A 13,650-nucleotide genomic window follows, 5' to 3' on the forward strand; every position below is an offset into this window, starting at 1 on the left:
TTTTCGTTCTTTTTAGGGTCTTGAATATACTTTTAGCTAACCAGGAAATAGACGGTCAGAGGAATAATTAATTAGAAAGGCCTAACGATTTCAGAACATTGAGAGATTGAGAGCCAAGTCCAATCGACTTTTTGGTCTTACTCTGTTTACTGAACTATACAATCGTTTTAGATTTAACGAAATTAATTGATGAGATGGTTCAGAAAAGTGGTTGCTAAACAAGATCAGTTTAACTGGATGATGCTGGTGTAGATTTAAGGGGGTTGATTGAGGTAGTTCGCAAGGACGCCGTCTTATCAATGATAGCATTCGATAGCCGACGGTTTTGAGGGAGTCAGATTTGGAATAGACTAGATCTAAGGGATTGATTAATGTACCACCAGTTTGTGTTCCTCAAGTCTGGTGTCGTTAGAGGCGGTTGGTGCAGGACTCGATCAGCGAGTTGGATATCGAGAATAAAAGTGACGTGCCCCCTCATGTCAGGAATGGAGACTGAAAACATATTCGCGTTCGGATCGATATTTATGTTACCATAAATTAATAAAGTGGTCAAGGTAGGAGCGACAATTCCGCCTCCCTGCTTACAATTGGGGAATTTTAGATGCAGCTGAAGATAACCCGCACTGGTCAAACGGGAAGAATAACGATAGGAGACTCAACTTTGAGACCGTTGATAATTTCTCTTATCTAGTGTCGAAAATCACAACCGATAATAGCTACGATGATGCAATTTCAGCTTACAAAAACTGTTCCGCTCGAAACGTCTCACCATAAGGTAAAAACTCTTACTGTACAAGACAATGATGTTGCCAGTCCTCATGTATTCCTCGGAGACTTGAACTGAGAATTGCGAACTTTTGGCCGTGTTCGAAAGAAGAATCCTCTGAAGAATTTTTGGCCCCCTATATGAGGATGGACGATTCCGTAGCGTACATAACGACGAAATCTATGAGCGATACCATGACCGTCCGGTTGTGGATAAAATTCGGCTCAATAGCTTACGGTGGGCCGGTCACTTAATCCGTATGGATGAGGATGATCCAGCCCGGAAAATCTATAAGGGCAATATCTATGGTAGGAAAAGAAGACGAGGCAGATCCTGCCCGAAATGGAGCGATGGCGTAGGTCAGGACGCCAGACAGCTTTTAGGGATATCGAATTGGTGGACCTCGGCGCAAAACCGAGATTTCTGGAGTTCCTTATTAAGGCAGGCCTAGACGGGATACCGATTGTTGCGCCGTTGATGCTGATGAAGACAAACTAGAAAAAAATATATCTGAGTGTATTTCTGCGGTGTCTCTGTTGATTAAATTAAATGTCGATAATGGAACGCAGTTCAAACGTACAGCTCAGAAGAAGTGAACAAATTGTTCCCGAAATATCAGAATAAATAGTCACTAGCGGAAAAGAAATACAATTGATTCATTATTTACATACGGAGATTATGTCTGCGGGTTTTACTCTTGCAAAGGAATTTGATGGTGCATAGAATACTCGGCAAAAAGAAATTGAGCAGTAAGGGAAACCATATATAGGAAACCGAACGAGGTTTCTATTGAAGCGATTTATAAACATTGATCAAAAAAAGTTTAATAGTGAATCGTTTGAGGATTGTGCCAACGATGATAACATTTTATATCATATTGATCATGTTACTTGCCCCACTCTTTTTGTTTTTTTGAGACTTCGACCCATAGTTATATGCACACCTACATTCATAAATATCTGTTTAAATTAGAAAATTTTAACCGAATTTCCAAAAAAAACAAATCTCCAATAATCTAGATTTGTATAACTATCTTTCAGTTTAACCATTAACTGCGTCACCTCGACACCAAACTGGAGTAAAAAACTGTCGCTCCCATACAATACTTAAAGCTACTTGTTACCGCAACATTTAACTAGTTGACATTAAATTGCAACTATTAAACCACTTTAATATGAATTTCCGGCTATTAAAGCTCAAGTCGACAACTTTCATGAAAAATCTATATATATATCAAGCAATCAGTCATTCATTTGCTGCAATTAAAATAAATGAAAACATTTTTGCCACTGAGTCAGAAAATTATTACTTTTGTTACTTTAGCGACGTGCAAATTAGCGAATAAATCAGACGCAGATACGACTGACCTTTTCCACTCAATGCTTTATATGCACAAGCTTGAGGTTGTGAGATAAAAACTATCTGAACAAAAAAACGGAAAGTAGCTAAGAGTTTCACCCAGATTTATGAGATAAAGTTGAGGATAAGATAAATTTGTAATATTTACTTTACCCGCGATTGAATATGAAGGTCTGACAATATTCATAACTGGTTCATGGATAAATAACTAAATATAATAATTAAAAAAAGTTGCTGGAACATTATTTTAAGAAAACATCTGAGATTCTAGGCTAAAATTATAATAATTATTGGGTTCAATAAATAGTGTGGTTCATTACCCTTAGGTACTTCGATATACAATTTAATCCCATTATAAATAAAGTTGAATATTTTGTGATTTGGCAAGAAAATTCCAGCTCAAATTAGCAGTTCTTCTAAATTAAGAGCTACATATTTTCTATGTACAAAATGCATCTACAGTCTACCAAAAAAAGACGATATTTTTCTATATTTACTGGGCAACCAAAATGAAAAATTCAGATTCAAGACCACTATATCACTCAATACGAAAGAAAATTTTAATTTATTACATGTGAAAAAATGTGCTCCGACAGTGTTGTTATTTTAATGAGAATCGACATTTATTCTATCATTAAAGTCTAGCTAGTCATAATCTTCCAGGACTAAGGAACTTCGTCTAAAAGATAGTGCATGAGGTGACAAAGTTACCTATAAGTTTAAGCGTTCAATGTATATACTAATTGTGGAGTCTTTGTTCTTTTTGACAACGGATTATTGTCCTGATGACAACAAAAACTACAATAATTTTTTAACGAGTGCGCTGCCTACAATATTCTAAGTTCAATTGTCTCATCTAGTTCCACATATGTAATTACTACTGCTGCTGATTGAATCCCCACTATGTTTTCCCGGTTTGTCAAACGCTTTGTTGTCACCATTGCAATATTTTTAGGATTTACAGATAAGAAAAGCCCCTTCCTCGCATCCATAGATAGCAAAATGTGAGGCTCTTAGATAAAAGAAGTGCTAATTTGTTTTCACTTTTCATTAAGTCGAACGCGAATTGCTATCTGTATCTCGAGTCGAATCCTGGATTCCGTCCTGTATGTTCCAAAGATCTTCTTGCCGGTGCTTCGCCTAAATATGTGATAAATAACGGAAACGCTAACTGAATTTAAAACTTGACGATCCCTCTGGAGCTACAAAAAACCTACGGAAGGGATGAAACCAATGACGATCTTCCCACAACCCTCCATCTGAGGAATAGGGCTTCGAAATTCGAGGGTTCTCGTTATATAAGTGAATCATACAATATTTTTCCGGACCAATTTCACAACAGCCGTGTCGATTCTCAGCACGGCGGCAGCTTCATGATTCACCTCATTTCTCACCTGTTTAGCTAAACAGGACAGCTACGTGAAATTACGAACATTACGTTGTGAACACATATAGGTGAGTATTGGTGTAACCAGAGTAAGGTGGCACCTAACTTAACTATTACCTTAAATCCTCGATTAAGGTGTAGAGCATAGAAGACTTTCCGAAGGGACATTAATTTCAAGCATGCGTTTTCTAACGTCTGTACTCGTAATACGACAGTTGAAATACAGGCGTTTATCTAAATATACAGCAGCTATTTGACGCATTTCTTTCTGGGGATATGCTTAACACCATCTTCATTTGCAACAATGTTAAAATCTTTCCAACTCCTCTTCATGTCCTTATTGACATACGCCGGAGAACCCGGATGCAAAAACTGTTAGTAGACGACTATACCACTGAACATTTTTCAATTTGGAGACCCTTAATAATTTGATGGCATGCTCCATCGTTGGCGCCCGTTGTCGGATGTTACTTTCTAACTCTTTGAACCAGAAGAGTCTTTCCCTTTTTTTAAAATTGGCAAAACTCAGGGTTTCTTTCACTGCCATGTTAGATTTGTTACTTCATCCCCGCAGAATAATGTTTTACTGTTTACCCATCTGAACATGGAAAGAAGCCATTTATATGAGATCAAGTATCCAAACTCTCGATTATTCGGTATGAGGTTATCCTGCGTTATAGGACTAAACTGAGAATAATACTGGCCGGATAACGAAAGTTGCAAACGTTAAAAGTCGTATTGTTTCTATGTCTGCCCTGACCCATATCAGGGTCAGCTTAGTCAGTCTTACCTATTTGGTCAGGATACCTAATTGTCCCATTGCCGTGTAGACGGTCTTGAAGTGGATGAAGTCGATGGTGTAACTATTCACCATATTCAAAAAGTTTTCCCATCGTTGGTCGCACAGGGAAAATTTAACCTATGTCTGATTTTTCTGAATTAAATCCTGTTTGGAATGAGCCCATAATGTCCTGAGTGCATGAAAGTGTCCGGCCTAGCAAGATAGTGAAGAATATCCTTTAGGTTGCTATTTGATAATTTTGTTACAGTTTGATTGCGATTGTCATTTTTGGCGAGAATGATTGGTATTGCTTTCAGCGGACATGGAATAGTTGCCTCCTGGTAGTATGGAGGTACAAGCTAATTAACACGGATTCGTCCGGGCTCCACAAGGGAAGGAGGCAATTCACCACGCAGTGAAACTCACCCACCTGAGTGGCTCGCCTACCTGTGGGTAGCAGGGTGAGAATCACGAGGCTGACGAAGCAATAGGGAAGAAAAAAGTTAGTGAGTTGTAATGTAGAAAATAATGGAAAGCTCAGTCAAGTTTTTCCCTTCTGTACTTGCTAATTCATCCGCAGTTTATAGTACTTAGGTGCTGTCAACTTCATCGAAGCGTTCAATAGTTCCTTTAGCCCATTCACTGCAATTTTCATAACTTCATCCTGCTGACCACTTCTTCTTCACTGTAATATATTACTCAACTTTTTTTTTGTATCTAAATCCCTACATATCTACAATTTAGTTTATATCGTCCTCTTCCCCTTCCTATTCGTATCAGTCATAGGTGCTTCCTATCAAAAGAAACTAGTAATTTTCCTTGGTGTTTTTGTGTCGGAGTGTACCCCAACTCGGATGCCAACTTTATAGATGCGGAGCTTCGTTTTTCTATGTACGCATCTCGATTTCATAATGCGAATAACTGAGCCATATATTATAACTGAGACTATATTTTTTTTCCTTTTTATTTCCAGTACTTCATCATAAATATCTAAAGATATCCACCTATGTAGTTGATTTAGATCACACATTTAGTTTTATATTAATTATATAGTTATCCTGTCTCCTTCGCTGTATCCTCAGTGCTCATTAGACTGTAGTTTTTCCTAAAAATGAATGACGAATAATGACGATATTTCGGGAACCAATTGTTCCCTTCAACAGTGCTACACGTCCAACGTACGTCCAACATTTCCCTAATACTTGTTCCACGGTTAAAGTTTAGTTTGTTGTTGAAGGTGTTGTTGTTTAGAATTAGCGAATCACGCTCTTAAATTTCGTTTCTCCATATAGTTCAGCTTCTGCATAATTGCTACTACCGCTTAAACGGGAATCTGAGACCACATTAGAAAGTGGAATTAGGGTATGATTGTTAAGATCCCACAATGAGAGGGGTATTTACATGCTTTCTGCCGTCCCAAAGATAATTACTAACATAAAATGATCCTGGAACGCATTAAAGAACCTCTCAAAGCCTTGATCGACGAAGAACAGGCTGGTCCTCGCTCTGGATTCTTCTGACCACATTAACACTCTTCAAGTCGTTATGGAACATTGTGTGGAGATCAGATGTCAGCCTTATCTGCTTAACATAGATTTCAAACGACATGACGGCACAAAATGTCATATTCTGCACCAGTAGAAAATATCAAAAGAATTTGAAGACGACAAAAGAGTTATATATTTCTTGTCATTATCGGCGACGCTTTCCATGTTGGCTTCTTTAGAGAACGTGGAAGGTTTCAATTGACCATGACATATTCCTCCAAATACATCGACTAGGTTGCGCCAAATAGTGAACCTTAGTGATATGATTCTGAATTTTGAGAAGTAATCAAACAAAGTCGGATAACAGATAAATACCATCCAAGCCAGAATTCTTAGTGTAGCTAGTCACAATCTTGATAATTACATTAATGGGTAGAGTATTGAAAGCACAAATCAATTTGTATATCTCAGTGGCGCTGCTTTTTTCGACAGTGACACCACACTTGATGTCACTCATTACATCAACCAGGATAGATTCACCTTCCTGTTTTGTTATCTTTCTTTCTATTATAGGTTACTACATAGGAAGAGCACATGAAAAGTGGTCGCCACTGATACTTGAAAATTACATGCTTTCATTAACACATGCTTGCGTCGTGTCATCAGAGTACTCTGGCCTAAAACGATAATTATTATAATAAACAACTTCAACAGTTAGCAATGAACGTGTTAAGGAGAAGGCGACAGTGGTAATGGATAGGTCACACTTTAAGAAAGGGCCACAACTCAATTGGCTGCTATGCCATGCTATGGAACCCCCTATACCAGGTCGACAAACGGGTCGTCCTACGAACAATGAATGGAACGTTCAAGCTTCGCGAGAAATCCTACAAGGAGAAGAAACTTATGTCAGCAAACCGATAGCGATGCCGCGTATGCATGGTTTACGCGTTATGTTTAATATGATGGTGAATGTACCAGGACCAAGAATTTAGTCATCTTAGTAAAAGCCACTTTTAAGGTTAATTAAAGTTTTTCTAGCCGCTTTATAAAAATCAGAACTGGATGCTCCAAACGAGGAATGATCAACATATTTCTTTGGATAGCAGATAGTTTGTATTTTGTTGACAAAATTGTTAGTTGAATTATCATTTGACTTCAATTATTGGTTTGAATACGGAATATACTATACTACCCACATTGTTAGATGCGCTTGCCTAAAGTTTACATATATGTAATTCTATTATTGCATAAATATCAGCTAACACATTTACGCATCGTACGCATTGTAGTAATAATTTTTGCAGCACGGAAAGGATTTGGGCCTCCTTATAATATCTTTTGTAAACATTTTTATTCAAGAATATGAATTATTTTATGTATTTTATTTTTTTCCTTATTTTTAAATATTGACATTAACATACACACAGGGTTGGAAAAGGTTTTAAAAGTGTATTTTCAATTTTTATATAATATTATATGTTTATAAATTTTATTGGACAACTCTAACTCTACACTGTTGTAATTTTACTTTTTGAAAATAGGTTTCATAAAGTAACGGCTTCCATTTTGACGATTTCGTCAAAATTCCAGCCTAAAAAGCACTTGCACTTACTTAAAATAAAAATTTTTGTAAAAATTTTACTAAAAATGAAAAAATCAATCAACCAATCAATCAAAACTCAAGTATGCTAGTGAAAAATTCAATAATTTGTCGCAGATAATTTAGCAATAATAACTACATGACAGCGATGAAGCATGAAATCAACAAGCCAAAAAATCAGATCAATTGGAAGTCTCTCTTACTCATTGTTGGTATATAAGTCAGGCATGATATTACGTTCCCTGATCTTTTTGTCAACGATTTTCCAAGATAGTCGATGAAATTTGTGCAGACCATGGAAGTACGTTTGAATGGTTGTCGGCCAACCAACTCTTAGTCATTCTCGTATCGTATTTGACGTCTTACGTTTTCCAAAAGGTGATCGAACATGACGCTGGTGTTGAAAAGAGCCTATTTTAATTAGCCACTATAAGATGCAACGGTCCAGCGTTTGACACTCCATTTAACGTGCTCTTTCGAAGATTATTTATTACTCTCTGACTCGGGCACTTCAACGGTAATTTGTTTCAACTTCAATCATTTCCTGACAACACAATAAATCAATAATAAACTAAGAAAATTACTCTATATTCTGTATCTTTCAAAAATGAAATTATGACAACCTTTTTCGAAAATTCTAATTACACATATAATATAATTCTATATAAACTCTATAAACTCATATATAACGTAAAAATCAAAAATACATTCGTTTTTGATTGGAAAATATCTTTAAAAACGCTGATCATGTTTCTTCCCCGGCAGTGTATATCGAGGTCTCTTATAATATATGATATTTCAGTGACAATTTATTATCAACCTTGAGACAATCTATTCTCTTTTAACGATTTTATTGTTCATGTGTTTATGCTTCTGTTTCATGATAATTATAATTAAGGCTGTTCAAGCTTTCAACCTTCACCAGAAAAGTGAAATGCTTAATTGAATTTCACCTTGTCAGTGATAATAATAATGAGCATTTTTGTCAGTGGCTCATCCCAATACATAATATACAAACAAGATATTGTTGATATCTCATGAGGACAAGAACTGCGTCAGAATTCACTCCGCCTCTCCATATCACGTCAATCCACAGTCACGTAGATGTAATTTTTACTTTTTAATGGTTTTTAGTGTTTCGAAATCCTGAAGCAGGTTCAAATCCTGAATTCCACGCCAGGTCAATTGACTATCAGGTAATCTGCACTAGGAGCGGATATACTATGATAAAACAGAATGTGCCATGCCCTTGCTGTAGCAGTGGCCTCATCGTGGACAATTCGGAGGTATTTGTATCTATTATAATATAATCCATATTACGATGACGACAGAGGGCACGATAAGAGGAAAATTAACTGCAAAGTTATCGGGTCTTTAAAACTGTGTAACTTATCCAGGACAGCTAGTGAAGGCAGAAAATACACAATAATATGCGTTTATTAGACTTTCAATCACTGTTTTTTCAATCTCGAAAATTGTTGATATTTTTTTAAAAATGATAACCATTGGCACGAATTGATGCTGGTATAAAACTTCTAAAAAAGAGAGGCTAGAAGCTGGCTACTTCAGGTATGAAAAGTTTTGTGTATTTCTTTTGTAAAGATCTTTGAGTGCACATTTGCCCCATTAGTACGTAACAGGTACAACATTCGTATATTATATGATAACATACACATTCAGGTGATATTGACATTTAGTCTTGAATTTGTAAAGAAGCGATAACTTCGACTTCTTATAACTTTGTTAGCAATAGTGCGATTTTCTACAAACTTGGTAGGATCATACTCTATGTTATACACTACATCGTTCGTGGTGGTACATAAGGGGATTTTGCAGCCAATTACTAACAAAAATATTATTATTAACTTTATTTTAACAGATAACAGTGTGGAGTCTAGGCACCATATAGTGGCAGCGTCTTGATTTTTTTAAGATATTGCGGTTGGGTAGTTTGTGAGAATGGGTCAGTTAAAGAAATGATAACTTTCGACCACCGCACTAACCCCCTTTCTAACAAATGCAAAAACTAAGAACTGCTTCGGAAAGTACCGACCGAGACCTTTCATTTGATACCCCATAGTCATATTTGATGAAAAAAAAATGCACACCCTCTTTTCGCATGTATGGGGACCCCCTCCCTTAAATTCGAAGTAGAATTATGTGACTCGCTATATGCATTCCCACCTTTCCGCCAAATTTGGTGAGAATCGCTGTGACGGACGGACAGACAGAAAACCGATTTCAATAAGGTTTTGTCTTTCCCAAAACCTTAAAATATTCACATGGTTCCTGCTGTTCAGATGAGCGCACTTTATATCATAATGACGTAAAGCACGTCTTATATATCAATTTATATAATAATTGAATTTCTTTCAAACTTCCCATTTTGTTTTGTTTCACACAAAACCTTAAAAAAAATCAAAAAAAAGGCAAAAATCTCTTATTTCTGAATTCCCTTTGCCCCCATTAGAGTACACAGAAAAAGTTCAACGTTTGAGACCTCGTGTCGGGATGTCCACTTATAAGCCCACTTATCAAAGTTTATCGCCCTTATTCCGAGATGAGTGTCCGGATGGCTTAAATGGTTAGAGCGCTGGGCTGTCGTAGCGGAAGGTCGCGGCTCAAATCTCACTGGTAGCAGAGGGATTTGTTACCGTGACTAGATGCCGAATACCAGTCGATTTAGCTGTGAATGAGTACCTGAGTCAAATCAGGGTAATAACCTCGGGCAAGCGCAATGCTAACCACATTGCTTCGTACAGTATACTGTAGTGTTCCGTTAAGCTCTTGAATGAAGTGCTCTAACACACTTCAAGGCGGTCTTCTTCTTTAGTCTTTGTCCGGTCCAGAAACAGGGTTAGCTCGTAATTGATAATTAATAAATTTAGTAAATGGTTTTCAGCTAAAAGCGTTTTAAAGAAATTTTCCAATAAATTACACCTAGCAAAAACATTTTCTTCTTATGTACATATAGGTCTCTGGGACAGTGTATTTCAGACTATTGGCTTCAATGTGGAGCTGATATTCTCTAATAGTTTGGAATGCAGCAAATTCAAATCAAGAGGACAAATTTGACGCCATAACTTTGCTAATAGTAGTAAAATTCATAACAAATTTGATGGTACTATGTATTTCCCTTTGGATTCATTTTACAATTGAGTAAATTGAGTAAAAGGAAAAAAAAGGAAAATAAAAATCCCATAGGGCCCCCATCAAAATACTACAACTCGTAGTGCTTAACGACGGCGCGTCTTACACACCAAACCAATTGCTAGATAACGAACTCGTTTCAGTAGTTGATAATGTAATAAAATGATTTGTGGCAGTACCACGCGATATATTATATAATCAGCTATGTTCATCTACAGTAAATTTAAGGAAGGGTTTCAAGTAAATTTTTAAAATTAGTTAATGCTATTATTAACTTTATTTGACCAGATATCGGAATAGATGTATTTTGAAACCTATAGATCTTTCGGTTGGCTGGGTTCTGAGAACGAGACCTGTTTGACTTTCTGGGGCACAAATTTTGATTTGACTGTTTGATTTCTGAAAAGTACTAATTGAATCCTTTTATTTGTTATCCCACATGGCCATTATCTGTGAAAAAAAAGGTTGCCCCCTTTCCTATATATGGGGAGGCCCTCTAAAGCCAAAATTATATTCTCACCAAATTTCATGACCATGGTTCTTGCAGTTTTAGAGTAAATCTCATGTGACGGACGGAATAGCATTGAACCGATTTTAGTAAGGTTTTCTTTCACACAAAACCTTAAAAATATGATTCACAATCTGCAGAAGAAAGTGGAGGACGTGAATCTTATCGTAACAATTACATGGTGATAACAAATAGACTTAAACCTGCCCGTAGTAGTAATCTAATCAGCTGTAAATAAATATTGGATGCTGATGTTTCATGATGACTTTGCACTTGTTAATTTTTATACCTTTCGTTAAAATGCAATTCATTCAACGCAATATACATTATTCAGCTAAATAATGAATTCATCTAATGATACAAACCAACATTTCGAGATTGTTAAGTTTGCCTTACTTTAATTATTCCTTAGAAACTATGGATTAGAGGAACGTGAGCAAAGTCGCAAAATGTATTCCACAAACAAAAATGATTAGCTTTTAGTTAAGAAATACAATTCCGCTCTATCATCGCTATGTAATCCACAAAACCAATCTGTTGATAATGATAAATTTTGCATTGAGCCTTCCCAATAGATTGCTTAGAACATACAGTGGTTCTCAAGAAGAGATGATATTAAAAAGGAAATTCAAAATACATAAACCAAGGAGAAATTATGAAAGAGTTTACTTCCTGATTAATAACCCCAACAAGAGAAACAAACAAATAAACAAAACAATAAATATTCATTTACAATTACATAATATTGATTTTCTGGAACAACGTGTAACTATGTAAGCGCAACCACCAATCGTTTTATCTAAATTATAAATTCATAGTACGCGGTGACATATCAACGCTAAACTAAATAACAAACAATTAATTTCGTTAATCATATAACCAAACACTCAGCAAGTGATCTCAGTCCATTGATATTCCCAATTTACGAACAATGTCAATTCAGTCTGGAAAATCTCAGCATCCACTCCGATGCTATATTTAATTTTAAACAAACATTGCAAGGACTTACATCCCATGGCTACCATTTTCCCGAGTAATTGGTAAACACCAAAGCACAAATATTAGCACTCAATAAACCACGTTACTAATTTCTTAACGCAAACATCAACAGTACTAATAACTTGCAGTTGATTGCACTTTTCTATAAACAAAATCACGTCAAGATATTTCCAAACACATTCTTCTTAAACAATGCAGTTTTCACTTTGATCTATTATTACAAACTTTTACACAGTAAGCACGAATTTCGGAATTCGCCAACTGGCATATGTGCATGCACGCGAAGTAAAGTTTTAATTCAAATAAAACTGTTACTAAACACTCAGTTTTTCTACTAAGAAATCTAAGTAGCTTCACTCGTATCTATTGATTTGTGGCTGCTTCATCCGCGATCGGAGCATTAATCTGGAAGTGCATAATGTTTTATTTCATATGGGACGAAAATTAAGTTTCCCAACTCGTTTCTAAATAGTTTTGCATTACTTTTTGGATTTGTTGTTGTTTTTCAATGTGATGAAAGCACGTGAGTGGAATTGAACTTTTTGCCATTGAGGCAAGTCACTTTCTGGGTAGGGTTTACGAGGTACAGATAGAATTTATACAGTAGACAACGTTAAACTGGCCATTATGTAACACCTTGTAAGTATATCTTATATCTTTCTTCGAATAAATAAAGTTAAGGCAATCAAATGATGGTGCAAGTCACCTATTTATATACATGAATGTTGAATTCTACAGAAATTTCAGTTTACCTGTAATTATTCTTTTACCTGTAATTTTTGTTCTCAGCACTAGTTTGAAAATCTAAAGCAACACAATTCAAATCCAGCCGAGATAGTTTCTTCATCTTCTTCCTGATATTCGAGTGCGAAATATACTGCTACGACTGTATTCATATGAATAATATGCAAACGCCATAAAAAAATAACTACAGCGAATCCATCTTACACGTCGTTTGGCCTTCAGTAAAAAAAAATACGTATTGCAATGAAATCGATCAGTGACAGACCGACAGGCGGACAGATTTTCGATGTAATCTTGCCTGACTATGTTGACTTTGAAAACCGGCTTTTGTTGTTACTATTGAACAAATTGTCGTTCATTGAGAAAGTTCAGAAACGTCGCAACACATAACTATTGTACTTGCCACGGAAAGTGAGATAAATATAATGGAACAAGGTATCACTCAGGCTTAGAGCACTTATGATTTTTTCTTTTAACTTATTGTATGCCCAGAATTCACTTCTTCCTAAAATGTATCACGCTAGCTACGGAATGTTATATTATGTAAGCAAATACACTTGAGGAAAAGTTTTAAATTTATCAGAAGCCATTCTTTTATCTAGCAAGGGTTGCAAAAAACGTTTTTATGTAAACATTTAAGGGAGGTTTTTCTGAAAATAAGATGAAGAGTTTTGATAACTAGCGTATAATTATTGGGAATCCCACCTGTTATTAATCTTTGGTATTATTGATATAATATAGCATACATTGAAATGTATACTCCCTGGGCCGTTGTAGTTTAAACAATATATTCAATACATTCGTTGTTTATTATAAAAGATTCCCAGAAAACTTAGAAAGTTAGAAATATTTGCCTGCTAATAAAT

The 13,650-nt window shown here is 35.9% G+C and overlaps 1 protein-coding gene across 1 annotated transcript in view; it reads right to left on the reverse strand.

The window, feature by feature from the left end:
- LOC119653157 (V-type proton ATPase 116 kDa subunit a1-like) overlaps positions 1-12,179 on the reverse strand; it is a 74,060-nt gene extending 61,881 nt beyond the window's left edge. The window contains exon 1 of the mRNA XM_038057697.1: positions 12,051-12,179. The gene's annotated coding sequence lies outside the window, so the exon portion shown is untranslated. The remainder of the gene's footprint in view (positions 1-12,050) is intronic.
- Positions 12,180-13,650: the final 1,471 nt, after the last annotated feature.

The sequence above is a fragment of the Hermetia illucens genome, chromosome 3 (genome assembly GCF_905115235.1).
Source record: "Hermetia illucens chromosome 3, iHerIll2.2.curated.20191125, whole genome shotgun sequence".
Lineage (NCBI taxonomy): Eukaryota > Metazoa > Arthropoda > Insecta > Diptera > Stratiomyidae > Hermetia > Hermetia illucens.